At 42.5% G+C, this 24051-nt stretch overlaps 1 long non-coding RNA gene across 4 annotated transcripts; it reads left to right on the forward strand.

The window, feature by feature from the left end:
- Positions 1 to 79: 79 nt before the first annotated feature.
- Positions 80 to 23010, forward strand: LOC146515856 (uncharacterized). 4 transcript variants are annotated; one of them, XR_014875262.1, is made up of 3 exons: positions 80 to 1672; positions 6629 to 13309; positions 13510 to 23010. It is a non-coding gene; the product is annotated as an uncharacterized LOC146515856 (long non-coding RNA). The 4 variants fall into 4 exon arrangements; XR_014875264.1 differs by having other exon boundaries at positions 6629 to 8754; positions 9706 to 23010; XR_014875263.1 differs by having other exon boundaries at positions 6629 to 7460; positions 8640 to 23010.
- The last annotated feature ends 1041 nt before the right edge of the window (positions 23011 to 24051 follow it).

Below are 24051 nucleotides of genomic sequence, written 5' to 3' on the forward strand. Positions count from 1 at the left end.
GTAATGGGACTCATACTGGAAAGTAAAATCAACCCTTTCATAAGCAGTGTTGGGGAGTAACGGAATACATGTTTACATTTAAAATACAAAATATGAGTAACTGTATTCCGTTACAGTTACCGTTTAAAAAGGTGGTATTTAGAATACAGTTACTTTGTTGAAATAAATGGATTACACGGCGGTACTTTCCTGTTTCATATTGTGGCGGGTCAGGACTGTTTGGGTTTTGTTTGACAGCTACGTTCTGTTGTTCCAGGCGGCAGCGTCACGGTTGCCATGGTTACAGGGTGACGCTCTCTCTCTGCGTGTTTCCTGGGTGAGAGAGGCCTTTTTGTTGTTGTTGTGCTAAGCTAATAGGCAGAATGCTACAGGTATAGCTCTAAAGAATGTAGCATTATGGGCAGTGTAGTCCGTGCTGCAGGGAGAATGGACTGCCATACACGTTATGTGTCTGTGAGCGAGGGAGGGAGAAAAAGGAAAAGTACGAGCTGTCATCGAGCAAAAACGGGAGCTGGAAGCATGTAAATATAATAATAACCACTGCAGCCAAGAAGAGAGCCTGACGAGCCCAGTTGTAAGTAAGCTATTAAGACTCGACTGTACACCGTGTTCGTGTTTTCCTCCAAAAACAATAAGTTCCGTTGGAGCAGCCTTTCAATGCCTCTCTCTGTCTCTCGCTAGCAAAGTTGACCCAGACAACAAAGTAAAGCTAGTTTTTGGCTACGAGCCGACACAGAACCCACCGTATTAGCCAGAGGTCCCTTTACTACGGTTCGGAGCCGCGGACCTTCAGTAACAGTAATAAATCACAGCAATAGTACATTCATGTAGTTGTAAACAGCATGATAATATATTAAGTAATCCAAAGTATTCTGTTACGTTACTCTCATTGAGTAACGTAACAGAATACGTTACAGAATACATTTTGGGGCATGTATTCTGTAATCTGTAATGGAATACATTTTAAAAGTAACCTTCCCAACACTGTTCATAAGTCTGTAAGTTAACTATTAACACCCCACAGATCCAACAGAATGAATAGGAGGAGGAACCATATAAGATACAGCCATGTACTATAAATGATGTTTTAAAAAGTACACATGAAGGCTAACATGCTGGGACTGTGAGTCCTTTAGCGCTGCAGTAAATATTTCTGATGAGATATCAGTACGTAAGGTAGGGGACGGGAGAAGGTGGTGGAGTTGAGTATGTAGGAGGAGCAACACAGGAGCAGAGTGTTTGATGTGACAGCTGGAGATTGTAAGAATGAGGGGTGACACAGTGCTCCAGCTTCCTCAGCCCTGGTCGGTCACCCAGTCAGCCTGTCAGTCAGTCACTCTCTGAGATTCCAACTCTGTTTACTCTTGTGTTATTAACATGTGTGAGTCTCTTTGTATGTGTGTGTGTGTGTCCGTGTTTATCCTCAGGCAATGGATCTGGAAGAAGTGACAGTGTGGCGTGGCCCTCTGTCAGTCGCCCAGTAAAGTGGCATGCGTGTCAGCTCTCCTGACAGACGCTCTCATCCTGCTGGCCAACGGTGGCGGCTGCAAATGTGGGACATGTCTTGTGACAGAGCGACACAGCCTACACGACAACTCGGCATGCAGACAGGACATGAGCAGTCAAGTTTGATGTGAGGGGGGTCACTGCTGAGGGCCCGGGCTCTCAGAGGGTGAGTGAAAGCTGTGGTGATCTCTGCACAGCTGGAGATGCAGCAACTATGCTTCACCTCACAGTCTTTTGTTTTTAAATGGATGGAAAGGAAACCTGCTTTTGCCAGAGGTTTGCTGACATGGTTCTTACTGTAAATGCACCGTGTATGGCATCAATTAATCACTGCACACTGCAACAATATCGTTAACAAATAAGTGGAGTGAACGAGAAGAATTAGAGATCAATTCGTTTGTACTTAACCTGAGATGTGGTCGATGAATCGGTTTCAACACTATTTGAAAGATTTGTGTTTAGTTGTGTATTGGCGATAGACTAACATCAGCAAAACTAGAGAGATGATAGTGGACTACCGGAAACGACCAGTCAGAGAACACCAGCCCATCCACATCAACGGTGTCAAGGTCGAAAGGGTCAGCAGCTTCAAGTTCCTTGGAGTCAACATCACCGAGGACTTCTCCTGGACCCTTCACACAGACACTGCTATCAGGAAAGCTCGCCAGTGACTCTACTTCCTGAGGAGGCTGAGGAAGTTTAGCATGAACGCCAACATCACCTCAAATTTTTACAGGTGTGCAATTGAGAGCTTGCTGACGAGCTGCATCACAGTTTGGTACGGAAGCTGCTCTGCCAGCAGCCGTAAAGCACTACAGAGGGTGGTGAAGGCAGCAGAGCACATCACTGGCACGAGGCTTCCTGCCATTCAGGACATTTACCTCCAGCGATGCCTCCGTAAAGCACACAGCATCATCAAGGACCACAGCCACCCAGCACATCAGCTGTTCTCCCTGTTACCATCTGGCAGACGTTACAGGAGTCTGTCTGCTCGGACTACAAGACTTACCACCAAGCCGTACGACACCTCAACCACAACACTTAAACACACACAACACAGCACTCAGAAGCTACCCTGCAGCTTCACAAGTACTCTGTTTAATCTGCACTGGTCATTTCACTTTATTGTCATTGATATTTATATTTAAAGTGCAATACTGTAATTTTCTGCTGCTCATTCCTGTGCAATATCCCATCTGCCCTCCCGTCATATTTCTTTTCAAGATTTTCTTATTTAATCACTAGTGTACATATATTTATATTTATAGATACATATATATTTAGTCATCTTTTCTCTTTTACCATGTCTCTCTAATATTTAGCTCCTTACTATTTTTATATTTTTATATTTTATTTTATTATATTTTACTATATTTTCTGTACTGTATCATGCTGCTGAGTGACTGCTGCTCATTTCATTGCAATGTTGACCCTGTGCTAACTTGCATATGACAAATAAAACTTGAACTTGAACTTAACTGATAGATAGAGGTGGTCATACTGCTGAAAACAAGATCAGTACTAAGGGAATCTCTGCAAGAAAATATTTAAAGATCTTTAATCTTCCGCATTAAAACAGTTGGGAGAATAGTCCAAATGTAGCATAGGTAACTATTTAAACAGAAATGTAGCACACAAATTTGAAATACATAAAAAAAAATATGCAGCAAAGGTTTAAATTTTCGTTTTTGTCTGTTTGTCAACACCAAAGCTGCTCACGGTGCTTCAGTGTTTAATGAGACTGGGGCGGTTGAATGGCTCTGTTCCACTGTAATATGTTTTCCTCTGAATCATAGTTTCCTTTTGTTTTTGTTTTTTTGTGTTTTTTTTGTTTGTTTGTTTTCTGCCTGTCCCATTTGGTTCTTTAGCCGTCAGAATTGTTGTCTGAAGACCAACAAGGATACCCAATGGATTTATTTTGCCAAATGGATCATCATGGCATTGCCGTATTGGTCCATTTGATCGACCTTTGTTGTTATTATTTATTTTATTTTATTTTCAGTTGTTACAGACGGGACAGACATGAGTGAGGGATAGGAAAGGGAGAAAGAAAGAGGAAGGAAAAGAAAAACAGAAGGGGAGAGGGACAGTGAGAAAGGGGGGGAAAAAATCTCCTGGATCACCTGTTGAGAGAAAGAATAGAAAACAAGCAAAAAAAAAACAAAGCAACATACTAAACAACACCATCGCATTAATCTAGCTAAGTGTAAACAGCAGTAAATACTAAATATTGAATGTTGTTGTGCAGCACGCAGGACAGACAGCGCACAATGTGCTTTGAAGTAGCAGCCAAGAAAGGTGTGATTTAAGTCTACGAACAGTGAACACCCGTGTGCACACCTGTGTGGATCGGCTTGTATTCAAAAGGTTTCCCCATGTAATGGTCTGCTAGAGGATGTAGAGAGCCATAGCCCCGCCCCCAGGGCATGAAGCAGGCATGGAGGAGATCCAGGCCCCAGACATCCAGAGGCCCCAGAGTGCGAGAGCCCAAGGAGGACCACCGGAGGGGCATCCGTGCCACCCTCATGGGAAGAGCTGAGGATCCCCTGTTTTTGTTTTTTTTTAAATAGAGCTAAACACTTTTAAACTAAACTGAGCTCTGTTTCAACTCTCTGCTTTGGATTTTCTTCTCAACTTTCTACCATACCGAGATTTTAAATTAAATAAAATTAAAAAAAACTAAATGTATTCTGCACTAACCCAGCATTATATTCGATGTTAGTGTGCATGTGTTGCAGTTAGTTTTGGAGTATATCCTGTACACTGCTCTGAAAAAAGTTAAGTAAACATTTTGGAAACAGTTGATCGTCACAGTATAACTAAAAGTCTGTTAAACGTTTAATCGAGTTGGTCTAGTTGTTATGGATAAACTGCTTGAATCTATTTTATCTGCTTTGGTGCAAATTAATCTGACGACATATGAGAGGCAACAGGAAGGCAACCCTCAAAAAGTCAACAGTTATGCGAGTTTGGACCACAGACCATTACTTTCTCCTTATCCCTCCTGACTTTTTCCTAGTGTCCTTGTCACTGCTGATGGCATGAGTTGGCACATGGGGCCCAATCAACTTGCACAGGTTGAATAGCTCCCCTGGGATGGCGCATTCATTCATGCCGTGACGAGAATGTCTCCCAGCACAGTCTGGGCAGTTTGATACCAACAAATGGGCCAGTGCATGAGCAGAATAGTCAGGGTGGTAGATGAACATCAACCCAGCAGCAGGACCAGTATCTGCTTCTTTGTGCAAGGAGGAATAAGAGGAGCACTGTTAGGGCCCTACACCTCTGACCTGACCTGTGTCAGGCTAGTCAGTTGTTGACCAAACAATCAGAAACATGTGACGATTAAGTGTTTATTTACTTAATTTTTGTGATATAGTTGAAATTTCCCAGAAAGCCAATAAACAGTTGCCGTGTTAACATTTTCCAGCTCCTGTCCTAAGTATTAAGAATGAACTAAAAAAAGGAAAGTTTGATTTTATCCCATCTCATTATGCAGTTCTCATGATCAGCCCACAGATGGCACTCTTCGCCACACCTGAGCTCTGACCCACACCACTGATCTGTGCTCACATCAGGATCCTCAGGTTTCTTTTCAGTCCCAGAGAGTTACTTCATCCCCTCACCATGTGATTCAGTGCTCGAGCAATGTGCTCTGCAAGGATGCACCGGATCCTTCCAGAAGCGCTCCGGCCATAGTTTATCACTGACTGCATTAAGAGCATTTAGTGGCACAATTGTGATGGATTCTGAGAGCGGCTGATTTATCGATCACTCTCCTCAGCTAAGCTGCGAATACTCAAATAGTTACCAATCACCTCCAGAAGTCACCTTCCCACAAAGCCTTTCTCTTTCAGCCTTGTAAATGGTTTCTGTTCTGTGCCACAGGTGACTTTGAGACAAGAGCTAACTGAATTTTTCAAGGCAGGATTACACAACAAACGAATCAGTGAGGTGCTCTTGCGTTGAACGCGGCCATTTGCGGCCATCGAGGACTTTGTCCATCCATCACCGAGGAAGAGGAGGGTCGAGCTGAACAGCAGTGGTGTTTGAGACGAAGAGGGGGGAGAAGCAGAGGGCGCCTGACAGATGGGCTTAGTGAGTGAATCATTGACAAGGGCCTGCTATAGGATGCTGGCTCCATCAATAGCTCAAAGCCTGCGTGATGAATTACTGCAGACAAACAATGCTGAGCAAGCAAATGTGTGTGTGTGTTTTTTTAAACAAAGCCAGGTGAAAATATTAGAGCTTCTTTTCAGAGCATTACACCTCGAAACATTAGCTACGTTCATGTAAACATGATTTCTTGGTAAGCCAGAACATTGCCAAGAAATTGAATATTATAGTGAATAGAGTCTTTATTTTCCTTTCTTTACTCTTACTTTCACTCATATGTTAACTGTTACCATCTTGTTACATTTTAGGGCAGGATGACAGATTAATCTTAAAGATATGATATATAGTCTTAATGCTGTAAAAGCACTAAACATATACTTATGTACACATAACTGTGAGGTTAGAGTTTATGATTGTTTTATTTACTGTAAAATGCACAATGATAATTAAAGTCTGTCAGATTGTAATTAAAATCAAACCAGTGGCACATTTGCAGCAGAAGTCATTCTTGACTCTCTATAATTAGCCCTGTAAATTTCACTGTTTGTTTCTCGCACCTACTGCGTGAGTTTGTTTGGTTGCTTTTATTTAGTATTTCTGACAAAGTAGATTTTTGTGGAGTGTTTCTAGTGCTGTAGTAGTGAAGGATACATACAGCTACCACCATTTCATAAACACTTTGGAGATGGATAAATACTTTATTTTCAAATATCCAACAGCTCATTACAAAAAATTAAAAATAAAATAATTAAATAACACTGAAAATAGCGTTAAAATAAAATCAAGGGTAAAAAAGGCTCTATTCATCCACAGAACTGGACTAAAACCCTAAAGATCCTTATTTTAAGAAAAGAAATATGAGAGAATAAAGCATCAAAAGTCAAACTTCTCTCTTGTTTCTACTTTTCTGTGACTTTTAATGAGTAGCCCAGAAAATGTTAACACCTCCCTCCCCAGACGAATCTTCTCCCACCCTCTGTGTGTCTCCTCCTCCCCTATACTGCAGACAGAACTCCACCAGGTGCTGCTGAAAACAATGGCTGGCCCATGCAGGGATCAATGCCAGGCCACTGATGGGCTCTCATTCCTTCACCAGCGGACGTGATAAATGACATGGCCCATATGTTTCAGTAGCCTAGACTCCAGCCATCAGCCTCCTTTGTCTCCACATCTAAAGGGAGTTACGCAGTGAAAAATATAATTAGTGCACACGTGTGCAAACAGAGCAACTTGCACGTATTCGTTTAAGGAAAATGCTGAATTTAATTGTCCTGGATTCATTTTACTGAGAAAGGTTCATCAATTGAAGGCAAATGTATATAATGTATATAAATAGAAGTTGAGAAAGCAGAGTATGTGATCCTTTTATTGAAAATAAATTGTGTATGCTCCCTCCTCCTCCTCCTTCTCCACACTCTTCTCCTTGGCAGCAGTAAATCCTGATGTCTATACAGGTAGCAGCGCTCTGGCCCCTGCCGGCCGTGTCCCAGGTGTCTTGTCAGCTGTCAGAGACGTCCGACAGCAGACAGGGATGGCATGACCAGCGGGCCGGGCCGTGTTGGACGGGTCAGCCGTCAGCGTTGTGGACAGACAGGCATGTGGCAGTGATCTCCCTGTGACAGGCTGTCAGAGCCGCCGGAGAGCCACCAACCAGCACTCGCCCCCTGTCATCCCACCTGACTACAGACAGAAGGAAAGCTCTGAATTCTCAACTTGGCACCCGGACTCCACCGCTTCCTCCCCCCCCGGCTGCTGTACAGTACAGCCACTGTGGCTTCTAAATTCAGTGGGTTTTTTGAGGCAGATCAGCGAAATGCACCGGTGTGGTCGAGCCCTCGGTAAGACTGTCACTCTGTGTTAGATAGTCTAATTGAACGTGCTTTACCTGATTCACCTCTTGAAAACGGAGACCTGCAGAGCACACATCCTGAAGCAGGACTCATCTGCTCCTAAAACAGGAGCAGATCTAAGGCTGTCAGATGAAATAATTATCATTGTATAACAAGCAGCATCTCTATTGTGATCCTTTAGACCTATGAGCTTGCATTCTCCATTATGCATGGTTACTCCTAAACCCCTCGACGCTAGAGGTGACGTCATAGCTAAATGATTAACCTCAGCGTACCTGGTCTTTTACTGCATGCCGCTCCCTGTTCTTTCCTCATGTTTCCTGACAGTCTGTCTATTCTGCTGCATACTTTGCAAAAAAAACAACAACAACACACACACACGCAAAACAATCGTTAAAAAAAAGACTCCTCATCCTCTGTGCGCCTGTCTGGCAGGTGACATTTGGAGCGGTTCAGGAGATGTATATGCCATTTGTATCCTTGGCAGGGTCAGACCATGTAACATGACCTGCAGGACAGAGAGCTGGAGAAAAAGATACTAATCTTGCACAGAGATCAATACGGCCCAGAGAGGACCTGATAATTGACCGCTGTCAATCAATCACGCTATGTTTGTGAAGCCTTTTAATGTGTCTGTTTTTCTTCTTTTGTTTTTTAAATCAGGGTGCCGGCTGGCTGCAGGAAAGCTGAAAATAGGCTTTTACTAAGAATAACACTTCAATATAAAATGATTATATTATAAGTAGGAGTTCTGGTGAGCAGTATCAGCAGTAAATCCCTAATATAATAATTTCGATTATAATACTTTTGAGTGTTATTCTATTATTTTAGTATTACTGATGCATTAATATAAAAACCACTTTAGTTATAATAGCTTTTGGATAGATTTAGCAGACTAAAACCACAACATGACTGAAATAAAGTGGAGTAGAAAATAAAAAATCTCCGCAAGAGATAATAAAACCAATCAAATGGGATTTGAAACAGTAGTTTGGTCCTAATCAATAAAAAATGACTAAAATATGTTGTGAAGTAGCTGTGATGCTATATTGTTAGTATAGACATGTAGAAAACATCATCATTTCAATACATTTGATGAACAGTTTCCCACTGTTGAGCTTTGGTGACATTAAGTAGTCTCAGCTGGAGGTTTCATCTCTGTCACAGGAAAGATGGCGTGTACGGACTTTGCTATCTTGAAGATGTCTGGAAACAGGTCTGTGACAAAGAGGCTGAAACGCCGGTCCATTCGAGCTGGGAACGTGTGCCATAGTTTCCTCAGGTACCACAAACACATGCATGTGAGGACATGCAAAGGTATACCTGCACAAATAAGAATGCAGACGCTAGTTCATCCACATAGACCCACTCGTGCACACGCGCTGCTCCAGAGGTGTAGACTACAAATGCATGTGATGCTCAGAGAGGACGTGACATCAGAATATGCAAAAAAGACTTTGCCGCAGGCCAGAGATTTTTAATGATGAATCCATTCATTATAGAATAAGGTCATTATGCTTTTGTTGTCATGAAACGTACACATTCATCATCAGTCCACCCAGGACCGAGTCCATTGTCCCTCTTCTCCAGACGACCTTGGATGGAAAATTTATAAAGCAGAAAAAATAAGCAACACGCACAAATACAAACAGAGATGCGCGCAAACATGGATGCGAGTGCACACACAAGCGTCCGCAAGGACAACAAACACACACACACCGTGAAATATTTTTCTAATCCACATTCATTTCATCAAACCGTTTATTAGGCATGAGGGGAAATGCAGAAAAATGCTGTCTTTTTGTGCGTGCTGTTGTTGAGCCGTTTCGTACCCTAACCAGGGACTAAACCGGATATATGAGCCTGTAATGAAACATTTTATGCTAATTGTATTTGTTTATGAGCAAATTAATGGCAGCCGTGCAAAACGGATGATGATGTGAGCACATACACAACATGATAGGATTCCTGAGGAATTCATTAGCTGTTTGCAGGTAATTAGAGGAAATAATTAAGGTGATTAGAGTGCGTCACACACACACACACACACACACATGCACTCATATGCACACGGGTACTGTATACAGTACATCAAAAGATCTCCCCAACCCCCCTTTTTGGTTTTCTGCAACTCTTGTTGAAAGTGCTGACAGTGCTTTCCAGAATAACCCAATCACTGAATACAGAGAGATTTTAATCCCTCTTTCTCCCCTCATCTTCTCTGTCCTCGTAGGTCTCCTGCTTGCAAGGTTCCCCTCCAGTCACAAATCCCTCATACAGAAGCCGGTCACAATGTGACACATGCAGAGGTGGCATATTAGTGCACCAAAGACACAATCAAGTGGAGAGCTCTGGCACAAAATGCAGAAGTGATAAATCAACAAGCTGGAGCTCCACGATATAGACAGCACAGCATCACATACAATGGCCTGCTGTCTGTCGGAATAGCAGAGTTGTAATATATGCACGCGCAGAGAGACAGACACACACATATATAGGAAAATAAATGCAGCGCTCAGTCATGCACATCCTGAGAAAATCAAATGTTCATGTGTGTAGCAGGAGCTGTAACATGGAGGGTAAAACCCACTGATTATCCGAGTGTAATAAGCAAGCAGCCTCTTCTCCGGTGTAATTGGTCTGCAGTGGATCTGCAGCCGAAGCTCGTTAGTGTCACAGCAGAAATAATCACGCAGTAAAAACCCCTCCTGTGACTGATCACCATATATCATACAGATACACACTTACAGATGCATGAATGATTCACACGCGCACAAGCTCTTGATAGGTGGAGCTTTAGTGTTACAATGCAGATTTGTGCATTAATGCAAAATCTAGAGAGGGAGCTTAATGGGTTGTCATGTGAATTGGAAGCGCTTTGATTTATTCGGATAAATATTTTGTACAAAACTGTTTGAAACGTTGCCTTTGCTTCGATCATCTCCAGCCTAAACACAGTGGAAGTATCTGCAAAAATACAATTTCCCCCACGGAATACGAAAACCTCTCGGTACCTATTCCGACACTGTCAAATAGCTCGTGTCATTCAAATATTTCATGTTCAAGAATATGAGATTTTTGTTGATGTATGACTTCATGCCTCCACGTTTTCCAGCGAAACAAAGATTTATTTATTTCGCTTTTATTTTTCTTTCTTTCTTTACAGCGTTTATTTCTTCAAGAGCAAAGTGATACCTTTTGGGGGAAATATTGCAGTGGATGCTTGACTTGGAAGGCAGTTAACCCTAATAAACTGACTGATATATTCATTTACTTTCTTTTCTAAATACTCCAGAAACACCTTTGCATGTTGCTCCAGATGTAAGGCCATTAAGTAAAAAACCTGCTTTGATTCTTGAAAATATTGTAGAAAATCTAATCGAAGCGGCTGATGTGCCTCCGAGAGAAAGAGTTCTGCACGACTGCTTCTATGAGGAGAAATACTGAGTGGATGGCATTGGAGCTATTACAGTTAAAAGAGTGTAGAGCCTTTCATTGTTTAAGATGAAGGTAAAAGGCAATGTGAGTGTGTGTGCGTGTGTGGGCGGTGACTGATGGTCCTGATTCAGAATGGGGACCTTACACAGCGTCTGAAACAGAATCAAACTCCAACACCCAGGTATACGCCACCTGCACCAGAAGTCATTTAAATGTCCTCCTGGGCCATCGTAACATCAGGAAAATTCAATCACCCTGTCTGCTGTTGGAGGGGGGACAACGTTCTCTGAGATTACTTGCAAAGAAACTTAATAGCTAAGAGCATTAAACGCTGGTTGTTGCTAGTACCGCTGCCAATAGTGAATAAATGATTTTGGCAGTGTATACAGACAGGGAAATCAATACCAGAGGGTTTTCTGTGGTGTTGGGCTTCTGTATTCATGTAAACATGGGAAGTGGTTTTCTTCACACCTCAGAGCGAGATTACCTCTCACCACTGGAGGCCTGCCCGGGTGCAGAGGAAGATGCAGCTCTCAGCTTGAATCTGCCACCGGCACGAAGATGATATTTGAACATCACCCATTCTAATACGACATATGCAAATATCAGGCAGGTTTTTTTTTTTTTTTTTTTCTTTTGGTTGCCCACGCTAGATGTCAACGTGGGGGAAAATATCTGCTTTGATGAGCGAGTGTTCAGGCAGAATAACTGTTGCACATTTAGTGGCAGCTGCCCGGAGGGCCTGAAATTGTGTGATCACTGATAAGCTGAAGCCATATTTCATGAAGTGTTGAGGTAGTCTAAGCTGTTAGTCCTTTTTTTTTTGCTCTTTTGCTGCCCCGTCCCCTGTTGCGACCCCTCTGTCCGTATCTCCGTCCAGACTTCGGTTAGGGGGCAAATGGAGGGACGGAGACAAGAGGCTGAGAGGAGGAGGTGTCGTGAGGGGGCTACTGCTCAGCCATAGTGACCGGGTGAAAAGGCAGTGCAGATGTAATTTGTCCTCAATGGCTGTTTGGGAAGAGTAATTGTGGTGACATTGGCGGGTCGATAGTATGGATTTTTTGTTTGGAGTGCCCTGTGTGTGTGGTGCTAAGGGGAGGCCAGGAAATATAACACTGCTGCTCAAATACAATAAAAATGGATCGAGGGTGTGGTGGTTGTTTGCAGAGCTGGTAGCCATCGTTTGGCTGTGGATGTCATACTGTAGCCGTTGTGGTTATCAAATACTCCCTGCCGTTCTGCCCTATTAACGCCAAACGTTCGAGGCTTCAAACAGGTCTTTCGAACCGTTTTAAACGCTGGAACAAACCCTCCGTTTAAGAGGTGTTTCACTCGAGCAAATATTTCTCTAAATATGCTGCACAAAGGAGTAGCTGTGTTCTCAAATCGCATTTGTTAGGGCCCCTTTTTAATGCACTTCCGAGAAAATCGTGACACAAGACTAATGACACGTAGCGCTCAAATAGTGTTTGGTCCTGAATGCTACAGTGTGTTGCAAATTTACAGGGAAATATAGGGCATTTGGCTGACCCCAGTTCCAGTCATTGTACAGTAAGAGTGAGGGGTGAGAAGGAAGCCTCGGGGGAGCCCAGTGGATGCTAGCTCTGGTGTCCCAGTCAGATATAACATGGTCAGGCAACGGTGTGTGAGCACAGGCTGTTTTGAGCCATCTAAAAATCTAATGAGAGAGAGCAAACGAGGTTACGACTTATACTGACTGTGTAGGATCAGAGGCATCCTCTAAACGCATGCATCCCAACTTCTGCATTTTATCCTTTGTAGCTTCACATGTGATCTGACTGATGTATTGCAAATGATTCGCCGGGCCTCTTTGTTGCCTCCTCAGTGCCCTTCGCTTGTCTTGAAGTGTCAAAAACACATACTCCCTCGTACAGATACGTATTTCATCCTGAGATCTGCTCTCCACTACGCTGATAATGAACAGTGTGTCGTGTCTTAATAGGATGCTTCCTGTCGAGCCAGGGCCACCTCGTAGAACACAGCCAGGCCGGCCTTGTCTCTGTCACCCCTGTCATCTCACATCAGATCCTGTTTGACTCCAAAGCGGTGCTCTTTGGGTAAAACCATTAACGGAGCCGACCGACACAAACAGGACCACATTTTGACACTCGGCCGCCACCCTGACGTAACCGAGCACGACACCTGACGTGGGGAAAAGGTCACACGACTCGTCAAAGAGACAGGGGTGCCTCAGATGGAGGACGCGAGGACTCAAAAATGGACGCCTCCCGACAGTGATGATGGACACATGGCTGAAGCATGGCCTTCTGGGAGCGGTGGGAGGAGTGGATGTCCTGCCGGGATCTGTCCCTTCCGGTTCCTCCGGTCCGCTGACGAGTTGTGTCCTCGCTGATTTTGCATGATGAGACTCACACTAAGTAAGCAATCAAATGTGGTTAAGTGTGGACAGTTTCACAAGTAATCAGGCAGAATGTGCTTTATCTCAAATGTTAGGTGACATATCAGTCAAAAGAATGAATAAAGTAGACACTGTTGCAGCTTCTGCAGAATATATGGCATTTCATATCAGCAGCACTTTTGCTACTTGGATTATTTAGGCTGCTTTTTATTCTGACAGGGCAGCGGAGACAGACAGGAAATGTTAGAAGAAGAGCAGGTGACTGACAGGCAGCAATCGTACAGTCAATTGTAAGTTGGACTGCAAGGGGCATTTTTGCCCTGGCATAGTAGGTCATCCCTTTTAGCTGGTTAAATGTAGCCAAGCTAAGATTGATTATACAAGAAATTTTCTTTCTTGCTGATTAAAATGCGGCACGTCTTAAGTAGTCTACTGAGGCAGTGAAAGCTTATGTCTGGCTTGTAGCAGGAGACGAACTCTTTGACACCTCAACATTAAAGTTAGGCGAGCACGACATCAACATTTATGTTTGCTCTCTGCGCAAGTTTGAAGTCAGTGGTAATCACAGATGCACACGAGAAAGTCACTATAAATGGTGCAGCCAGCATAAAATGTAAATAAGTAACAGCCGTGCTTAAAATGGTCAAGGTGAGATTAGCCAACTGGAAATCAGGTTTGTATTCAGTGGAACTTTATTATTGTATCCAATATGAAAGATGACACTTGTAACTGTAGCTTTATAAGTTGTCTATACACAAAGGGAACCCGTATGTCTATTCATCGTCTCACTGGGAGTTTTGCAGCCACTAAGCTACAGTAAACTGTTCAGCTACCTTTAAGTTTCTTAAATTATTATATCATAATACCAAACATTAAGTCAATACATCGTGTTTATTTTTACCTTGCGGTTTTCCTATTTAAAGTTTACATTGGTTATTATGCTAATGTCTTAGTAGAGGCAAAGGCGACTTCTCCAAACTTCTCAGACAAAATCAAATACAGGTAATTCTAAAATCTCAAACAATTTCTTTACAATGTAATATTATCTTAGTACGCATGGCAGTTCTAATAAATCATTCAGCCTCGTCCAATAAGATGGGAAGGGAGACTTTATGTAGCAGATTTAAACATTAAGTCACACATGTAATAGTAGCTTCAGTAATACACAAAGCAATAGAAACAGAATGCCAGGGGCAGATACACAAAAAAGAGATTGGCTTTAGAGAGCTATTGAGGCAGGGAGAGAAGGAGGAAGAGGGTGAAAGAGAGATAGAGAGTCCCTGGGGCCCCATTAGAGGCAGTTCTGAGGGCCGGTGACATCTGACTGGATCAGTGTTCTTCAGTCAGAGCCTCGCCTCTTATCCACTCCTCTACCGGAGTCAATAAACACATCACCTACACACAAACACATCCACACACAGTAACTGAGCCTCCAGGGTGAGAACAGCATTAGTTCATTTAGAGAGGGTTTGATTCTTTCTCCTTGAAGGTACACAGCTTACTAAAGGCTTAATGAGAATGTCAGTGCTGTTGCATATATGTGCTGCACTTGGAATTGGACAGTGTCACTTTAGAAATTTCTTGCCCGTTAGTGCAAATGTGTTTGTGTGCAGCGCAGGGTATGAATATTTGTGGGAATCTAAAACTTTCACGCGTGTGATGAAGAGGTGGTTAGCAAAGACACATGGCTAGCTTGACAGAAAAACCAACTGACGAGCCGTAAACACTTCTTTCCCCGCACTGACAGTGCGGTGGCACCAAGCAGGGTGAAACTTTGAAAGTCAAGCGGTCCTTTATCCATCCCTGCTCTGACCTTTCTGCTAGGCTGCCCTGTATTCACTGGCTGTCAGTGTGAGTTTGTCAGGAGCCATCCGTCTCTGTCCACCTCCACCCCCCTCCCCAAATCCCTACCGACCCATTAGCCGATAGGATCCGGGGGAACAGCGGCGCGGCCAGCCTATGGGGGCCTCTCCTTCTTCCCTCCCTACTCCCCCTCAGCCCTGGTATCCACGTAGCACACAGCTCGTTCAGGTACCCCTGAGAGGAAGAGCTAGCTGGCTATATATATAAATACAGTATGTAGCAAAAGCATCAACACAGCACTACTGTCTGACATGTGGCCCATGGGAGCTGCAGAGAGCCTGATAGCTGCTGGGACAGAGGGAAGGCTGGTGGCATCACTGCAGGGGTTGGGTAATGCTGCTGCGCCACACTGATGTGTAGTGTCTCAGCTATAACAGTGTTCATGCTTATGGACCCGGAACCAGTTGCACCAGCTGACTGTAAGTTTAAACCTAGCCCAGCTTTATAATGCGCTCACAAAAAGAATACACTCCACTAAAATAAAAACCAGTCGAACAACACAACTTTACCAGCTTGTTATCTTAAAACATCAACTTTATTATATTGATGTAAATTAATATGTAACAAGCTTACATGATCTGTAGGCATTTTAAAAGTTTTATTCAAGCACCATTCTGGCTGGCTGAAAAAGAACCAAGCGGAGGTGGTAAAAACTGCAGTTCCTGGAATGGCCACTTGAGGCGGGCTCTGAAAGCGCTGCCTAAATATGCAAAACCACAGAGCAGAACTTTTTGTGTGGTTGTGTATATTTTTTCACTGCTACAGTCTTTGCTGTCCTCTTAACCAAGTCACTCTTAAAACAGAGATTTTGAATCCTATGTAATTTCCAGCGGTAACTCAGCAGTTTAAATTCTGTTTAAGGCGTAATCAGCAGTGTTGGTCAAGTTATTTGGAAAAAGTAATCAGTAACTAATTACTGATTACTTCCCCAAAAAAGTAATCCAGTTACTTTACTGATTACTTATTTTCAAAAGTAATTAATTACTTAGTTACTTAGTTACTTTAAAAACACGATTTACAACCTGAATAGGTGATAAAGTGATAGATCTTTCAGCCCAATTCTACTTTTTCTGCATAATCCATCATACAAAATGTAATCAAATGGAAAAGTCTCTTTTTAAAACTTGTTTTATTAGTTTTAATCTTTTAACTTTATGCATCAAGCAAAAATGTAATTATATGCAACATTCTCTGACTGGAAGAAATTTGTTTAATATTTAAACCTATTTTCTGCACATTCCAGCACATAAAATAATTTTTTTTTTTGTGTTTACACTCAGTCTTTCAAATAGATGCAAGTAAAACACAGCAGAAAATAAATAAAGTCAAAGACTAGCGGTCCTTTTGCTCTATTTTCACCTGTAAAGCAGGAGTGGGGTAGGCGGAGGTTTACCCTGGTGCAGGTGTGCAGCGGTCAGTGGAAGAATCCACGAGTTTCTCTGTGAGTTTCCCATTACGTCGTAGCTACTCGGTGCTTGCTCGGAAGTTTAGGGGGTTTGTTCGCTGTAAAAAGAAGTTTTCTTCCCACGCACAACAGACGCTAATGTTTTTGTCACTTTTTATGGAATCAAACTCAAAGTAAGGTCAGTACTTCCACGCTTTAAACGCTGCACGCTCACATTCTCTCCAGCACTCGATATGTTGTCCGTTCTTGATCTGCACTTGCTTATGTCACTGTCATGAGACATCACGGTTTTAGTAACGCAGTAACGCAGCGTTCCTATGGGAAAGTAACGGTAATCCAATTACCGTTTTTGCAATAGTAATCTCTTACTTTACTCGTTACTTTAAAAAGTAATCAGAATCAGATCTTAAAACACGGTCTATTCTGCTGCCTGTCCAAGAACTTTGTGTTCCAGTTTTAGTGAGTAAAGCTCATTTATTCATTCATAAAATTATTGGATTTTTTGTTTTTTTTAATGTATAATTTGTATATTTATACCAAGCATGTTACTTTGGAATGATTAGCAGGTATGTCTGTTTGTGCTATGAACCTGTGCAGTCCATGGATGCACCTTGCTAACTAAACTAGCTGATAGCTTAGCTATTGTCCAAAATTGGTCGTTTCTGACCCCAGAAAAAAAAAATGATGGTAGCGGCTGAAATGTTAAAATCAAGGTGTTCAAAATGTTTGAATAGCGAAACCCAGTTTAATTGAACAGACTGAAACTAGCTGATAGTCTGCTCAGTTTCTTGCAATTATGTTTTATTTATATTGCGCAAATTCACAACAACAGGTGCCACAGGACATATTGTAATAATAATAATAATAATAATGTGTATGTGATAGTCCCCGTAGGGAAATTGCTCCTCTGCATTTAACCTCAGGGTAGCCGTTCAGTAGAGTTGAACCCATAACCTTCCAATCATGAGGCAGCTACTCTACCTATTGAGCTATCCCTGCCCCCCTGTGTTTGTAAGGTAGATACCCTACAATATTAGAAAGAAACCTCAAAAATCACACAACTCAAAGGAGGACAGAGGGAAAGAGAACTCACTGTTAACAGAACCAGGATCAGGAAGGGAAAGCCACAGTTAGAAAGTGCTTTGAGTGTTTAAAAACACTATAAGAACCACTCCATTTACCAGCTGGAGGTGGGCGTAAAGAGGAGAGACACAGGACAAAAGCCATAAGTCCCATAAGAAACTCCACTGTTATCCAAAAGAGTCACTTACTTATGCTGATGAATCATTTTTAAGACTGCACGGGCTCGGTGAAGAGCAGATCTCAGGACGAGGACGTGGCAAACTGGAGGCAGAAACCGATACTATGATTGAAAGGGAACGTGAGGAGGAGAAGGTACAGTACGTTTGAGTTTGAAAATAGAGGGACAGATGGAGGAGGAGCGGGAAGGTGGAGGGAGGAGAAATAGACAGTGAAAGAGGGAGGGAGGAGGCAGTAACATGTGATTAATGGATGGGTGGTAGTGGGGAGGTTGAGGCAGACTGGGAGAGAGCAGAGTGACAGTAATAAAGTGAACCTGCCTCCCATTCATCTCCCTCAACCCATCTCCCGTCTGACTGGTAGGGCTTTACACACTGACTAATGCCACGCTCCGCATGCGGGCACAGACAGGCGTGCCACACACCGCTCGCTGGCTGCCGTACACCGCCACATAAACGAACACGCATCTTCTCACGGTCTCCCAACTTCAATCCCCTCGCGAGCTCGATCATTCATCAGCATTGATAGTCTTCTCGAGATCAACGCTACCTCATCGGCTTTTATAGCGTCTAAATCATATTGTGCATCAGGGTCACCTGGCATAAAACAATCGCTATTGTCACTTTAACAACAGGTCAAACATGGCGACCGCGTTTGCCGCTGAATGCGAGCTCGTGACCTTTCCCAACAGGAATGCGTGCTCGGGTGCTTTTTTGTATCTGAGTCATATCATAACAGCGTGATGATTCGCTGGTCTTTAAAAGCACTTTGTGCTGCCTTTGTGAGATGGTTCTGTTAGTAGGTGGGCTAAGGTAAACAGTGATGCTCGCTGACCTTCCCTCTGGCTGTCTTAATGAGATGCATGTCCCAAACGTAGCCTCATTAACCTGTCCTGAGCTGTTTCAGGTCACGTGTTTTACATTGATTCGGCACTGGGGGAACATAACCTCTTCCGTAATAGGGTTATGTTAGGGTTGTTACCTCTGCTCATAACACACTGCCTTCACTCAGACTTTCTGTAATTATAATAAATTAAACATGGCTCACAGTGGAGAAGATGAACCTAAATATTCATCCTTCTGGAATTGCGCGTTGCATTTAAAATGAACCTTCCCTGACCTTGCTCGTGAGTCAGGAGCCTCATCCACAACCCTCCCAAATGAACGTATTATTAGAGCCACTCGGGCACGTGTGCAGGTGAATGTAACATTGAAATAACTCGTAGATGAGCGATCGTTCATCTTTCGCTCAGTAAAGCGAGTCAGTCACAGCGCTTCGAACCCAAAAGCCTACAGCGCAAATAAAATGTATGACTAAATTGGCTTAAATTACTTTGGCACTCACTTGATAAAAGAGCCTCCGTGTTATTTCAATCATTAGTGGTTATAATTGCTCCAAGGTATAATGAACACATTACTAATTGATAAGGGAACCAGTAACAGTAAAAAATCCCTCTCCAACGGGCCCCACCTGCATGGGGTAAATCTGTCTTCATATCAGCCACATGACTTTTGCCCTGGCAGACAATAGATTAAACAATGAATGAATGATTTATTAGCTGTCGTTGTCATGCTATTTAGATGGATGGATGTACACGCGGCATGACCTCACTTCCTTGTTCTTTGCCTTGTATACGAGGGTATGAAGATAGGAGGGGGGTGGACGGGTAGATGTTGCCAGGGCGGGCTGGGTCAGGCACACCACTGGCCACTGACAGGACCCAGCCACTTGATCAATGATCCCTAGATTCGATATTGCGGAGAGGTGTGAGGCAGCTGCGTCTGAACATCAAATACATATGGAGGGACAAAGGTGCGCGTCTGTAAACTGCACGCGTCTTTGTGCGCGAGTGCGTGTGGGATGGAGTGCAAAGCCAGAAAAGTAACTACCTTTACTCTCTCCAACCTTACCTCCCCTCTCTTCCTCTTTCTCCCTCTCTCAAATGGGTTATTCTGGCGATGGCCCTGACAGGCCATGGTTTGGATTTTGATTTATGTTCCTGTGAAGCTCAAATCAAAGGTTCCATCTACTCCTGCTTTATGGCAGCTGGGATGATGAATGGCGCAGTCTCTCGGTCAAACCAAGCCTCTGTGTCTTTGCCCCACATTTTAATTGCTAAAGTAGCCAGTCATCGCTCAGCCCTCCTACCCTCTCCCTGCCTCCCAACCTTATCCTTTCTCTGCTTTTCAACCCATTGTCTCTCGCCCTCTCTCTAATTCACGCTCAATAATGTACCTTTATCTCTTCAAAATGTCTGGACTGCCTGAACTTTCCCCGATAGAACTTCGAATTGGCAGCTAAAGTGGATCCACGTGAGAACATTTTTGATCTACCAGTAAGCGCCGAAGCCTAACGGATAGCTCCTGCTATTTAGAAACGGTATCCGTCTTTTCAGCTGGCATGCATTATTTTACACATCCAGTGTTAGCGCATGATATACAGCAAACAAGTCTGATGAAGGGGAAAATTCATTCCTGCATCAACATAAAAAGCCACTTTATTTGGAGGAAGAATGCGCAGATGTCAAGCTCTGATAGAGTTTATGTTTTCTCACTATTTTTCAAAAGTAAACACATTCTGCGGTACATGACATTACTAAGTAGGTTAAGTATAGCCCCAGGCCATCATCCATCAGTACAGAATGAAGCGAGCATATTCTGCTCGATGAGAGGTGAAAGTTTTCCACTGTGCCACGATGACATTTAATTTTTCACATCTCCTGCGTGTTCCTGGGATGAATTTTGGCAGACCTGGTGCAATTTAGCTGCTTGGCAGTTTGAAATTGGGCGATGAATCACAACGTGGATTCAATGGGAGCCAGTCAGTGTACAATATTTTCTCTGTGTCAGACTGGGAAGATAGAGAGAGAGCGCGAGAGAGATACAGAGGAAAAACAGGGAGAGAGAAAGGGAGGGAGACAGAGAAAGAGAGAGCTGCAGAGGCTTTAGATTGTGTTCTCCAATCATCTTCCACTCACACAGCCTATCATCCCTTCCTCCCCCTTCAAAAAACAAAGTGAAGGAGCCGACCATTATAAGAGAAGCCGTGTGTGGCTGCAGATGTCGAGCAATGGCGGAGGTCTTTAAGGTCTGCAGTTGGATATTTTGACAAAGAGCAGTGAAGAAAGAAATCAATAAAGTCAGGACTTTGCCAGTCACCGAGCAGAACGGCAGAGAATGCAAAGCTCCTCTCCGACCCCTACGCGAGCTCAAAATGAGCAAGCAATAGACTGACACCGCCTCTGACACGAGTCATTTATTAGCCTGGCAGTAGAATATGGTGGATTGCACAGCTGATGGTCTGTAACTGGGAAGACCACACCTGAGGAGGAGCCCTGTTAGAGCACGCGTGTTGGCACTAGACTAAGTGCTCACGAGTTAGTGTGAAACATGCTGCGCTCTGTGGTATCTGCTTAGGGAAACATCCAATCTACAACATAATCCATATCGCCAGGCATCACAAAATGTGCTATAGGCTTTCTTAAAGGATTGCGCTCAAGCCTCGTGTTTGCATCATCTGCTCCGCTGAGCACTGAAAAATGATCACCTCCAGTGGTGCTGCTGAGTGTGTGTGCAAGCGTGTGTGTCTCTGGTGCTCTGCACTTTGACCTGCAGCTGGAAAGGTCTGTGGAATCACATGCATCTGAAAGCCCCTCATCTACATGCAATAAATAACCACAAATAATAGCACTGGTACAAGTAGAATAACAATCGATGATTAAAGAAAGGGATTTCAGAATAGCACAAATTGTATTCATGTTATATGACGGTGTTAACAGGCAAACAGAAGGCAGGTAAGGTAAATGTTTCATTTATGTTCAGTCTTATTGCTGCGTGTAAAGGGTACAGAAGCCACTGTCTATGAGATTTATTGAAGATTCTGATTAAACAAAGGTTTTACCACCTGCAGAAGAACTTAAACTTTATGTAAATGTATAGTAGGGCTGCCACGATTAGCCGACTAGTCACGATTACGTCGACTATCAAAATCGTCGACGACTGATTTAATAGTCGACGCGTCGTTTGAAGCTTTGGAAGATCACAAAAGACGCAGGAATAAGTAGCAGGATTTAAGAGTGTAATAACGGACTGAAACAGAAGATGGCAGCACTGCATGTACAAGGATGCCAGCTGCCGTTAAACCCCGAAGAAGAAGAAGCTGTGTCCCAGAATTCATAGCGCGGCCCAGCTCAGTTTCCAACAATGGCGGCAGCTAGTTAGTTTTAATATTACTCTTATTATTCTTTCTGGGTCAGAAAATAAACGTTTAACGTGTTTTCAGGCGAGAATGTAGCTGTGTAAACCTCAAATATCTGCTCAGTTTATCAAGACACCACATATTTTCAAAAGCGCTCCGACGTTACCGGAGACGTCTGTTACCCACTAGCTCGATAGCTAGCTGGGGGCTAGGCTCAGTAGAGCCGTGAGAACACCGGACTCCCGGCAAATCGTTTTCAAACCCACCGCAGTCTTTCGCTACTCAGGTTAAATATATATAAGTCACTTAGATAACTTAAAAATTTTATTGTTTGGCTTTTTTCAGTATTTTATTTGTTTCTGAGTAAATCGTCTGAGTTTATTGAACTCCACCGAAACAATCTGCACATTTCATTAAAATTTAATAAACTACCATCTTGTCTTTATTTTTAGTTAGCACATACCTGAAACACTTAACGCTGTAAGCTAATGATACTTATATAAGAGCAGATGCTGCTGGTGCAATAAGCTGTACGTTTTACGTCCAATTGATGATGATCTGATTAGTCGACTAATCACAAAAATAATCGGTGACTAGTCGACTATCAAAATAATCGTTTGTGGCAGCCCTAATGCATTCTATAGCATGATAGCACATTCTATCATTAAACTTTTTTTATGACTGAATCTCATTTAAATATCCAGGCACATTAATCATTTTTTGCAAAATTCTTGAGAACAAAAGAAAATATATACCCAGTTTTGAATGTATTTTTAAATCAAACACTAACTGCTGCATATTCGATTCGAAATGAATCAAAAATATATATTTGTGGTATTTTTCACATTTTTTTTTATTTTGGTAACATTTTCTTCAGCAAATGGGGAAAAAAATTGGATTTGACTTCAGAGAGGAAGCACTTTCTTTTTTTAAGTGAGACTGATGACAGTTATTTTCTGTCAGAGACTTCTGGTTTTTTGTTTGTTTGAACTGGTTGGAATTCAGATGGGTTGCTTGCTAATGCCAAACATATACGATTAAAGCAAACAAACACAGTTATGATTATTAATCCTTTATTTATCCAGGTAAAAAATCTCATTGAGATTAAAAATCTCATTTCTAAGAGAGACCTGGCATCATGGCAACAAAAGTCACATACCACATAGGTATATAACACTTAAAACAAATACGATATCCCATACCAACATGTGTAAAATATACAATAACAGACCAAATTAAGAGTACATTAAAAACAATCACACTGAGTAAAAGAGCTGTTCTCTCGTTCCTTTAAGACAGACTTAAACTCTCCCAAGGTAACCAACTCTGATCATTTCAGTTCCTTCTGCAGATTATTCCAGGAAGCAGGGGCAGCGTATTTAAAAGCCTTTTTCCCCAATTCAGTTCTGAATTTTGGGACAATCAATTGTATGATTTTGTTCGAACGAAGGTTGTATTGGTTGTGGTTTTTACACATATAAACACATAAATAAGATGGAACCAGCCCAAGGAGAGATTTATAGATAAAGATCAACCAATGGGAGAGTCTGCGAATATGCAAAGATGATGATAAAGCAGAATAATTCAAGAAGTATTCAAGTGTTAGCAAATAATAACAGAAGATATTTGCTCAACAATATGGAGTTTGCTTGCTGCCTATTACTTTGGAAATCTTTAATTTCATAGAGAAATACTCATTATGTCTAGACCTTTTGATCAACAAGCTGTATATGAGACCTTTGAGCGACTTGAACAGCTAACATATTTTTGTACCATAACTTGTGTGTTTTTTCAGTCTATTATAATAGATTTTTTGGTCTTTTTGTGGTTTACTTTTTTCAAAATAAGGCAAAGAAAACTTTCAAACATTTCAAAGAAATCATTTTAAGATGATGGAAGGGAATTGCAGTTTCTCTGCTCCAAACTTCTATCTGGAGACTTTGCTGAGAACTATGCTTGCTGGATTTTCTTTATTTCTTCTACCTTTCTCAAAGTGTTAGCCATATGTAATGCAGCTACTAAGACAAAAGCCACTT

Source organism: Neolamprologus multifasciatus, chromosome 7, assembly GCF_963576455.1.
Source record: "Neolamprologus multifasciatus chromosome 7, fNeoMul1.2, whole genome shotgun sequence".
In the NCBI taxonomy this organism is placed as follows: domain Eukaryota; kingdom Metazoa; phylum Chordata; class Actinopteri; order Cichliformes; family Cichlidae; genus Neolamprologus; species Neolamprologus multifasciatus.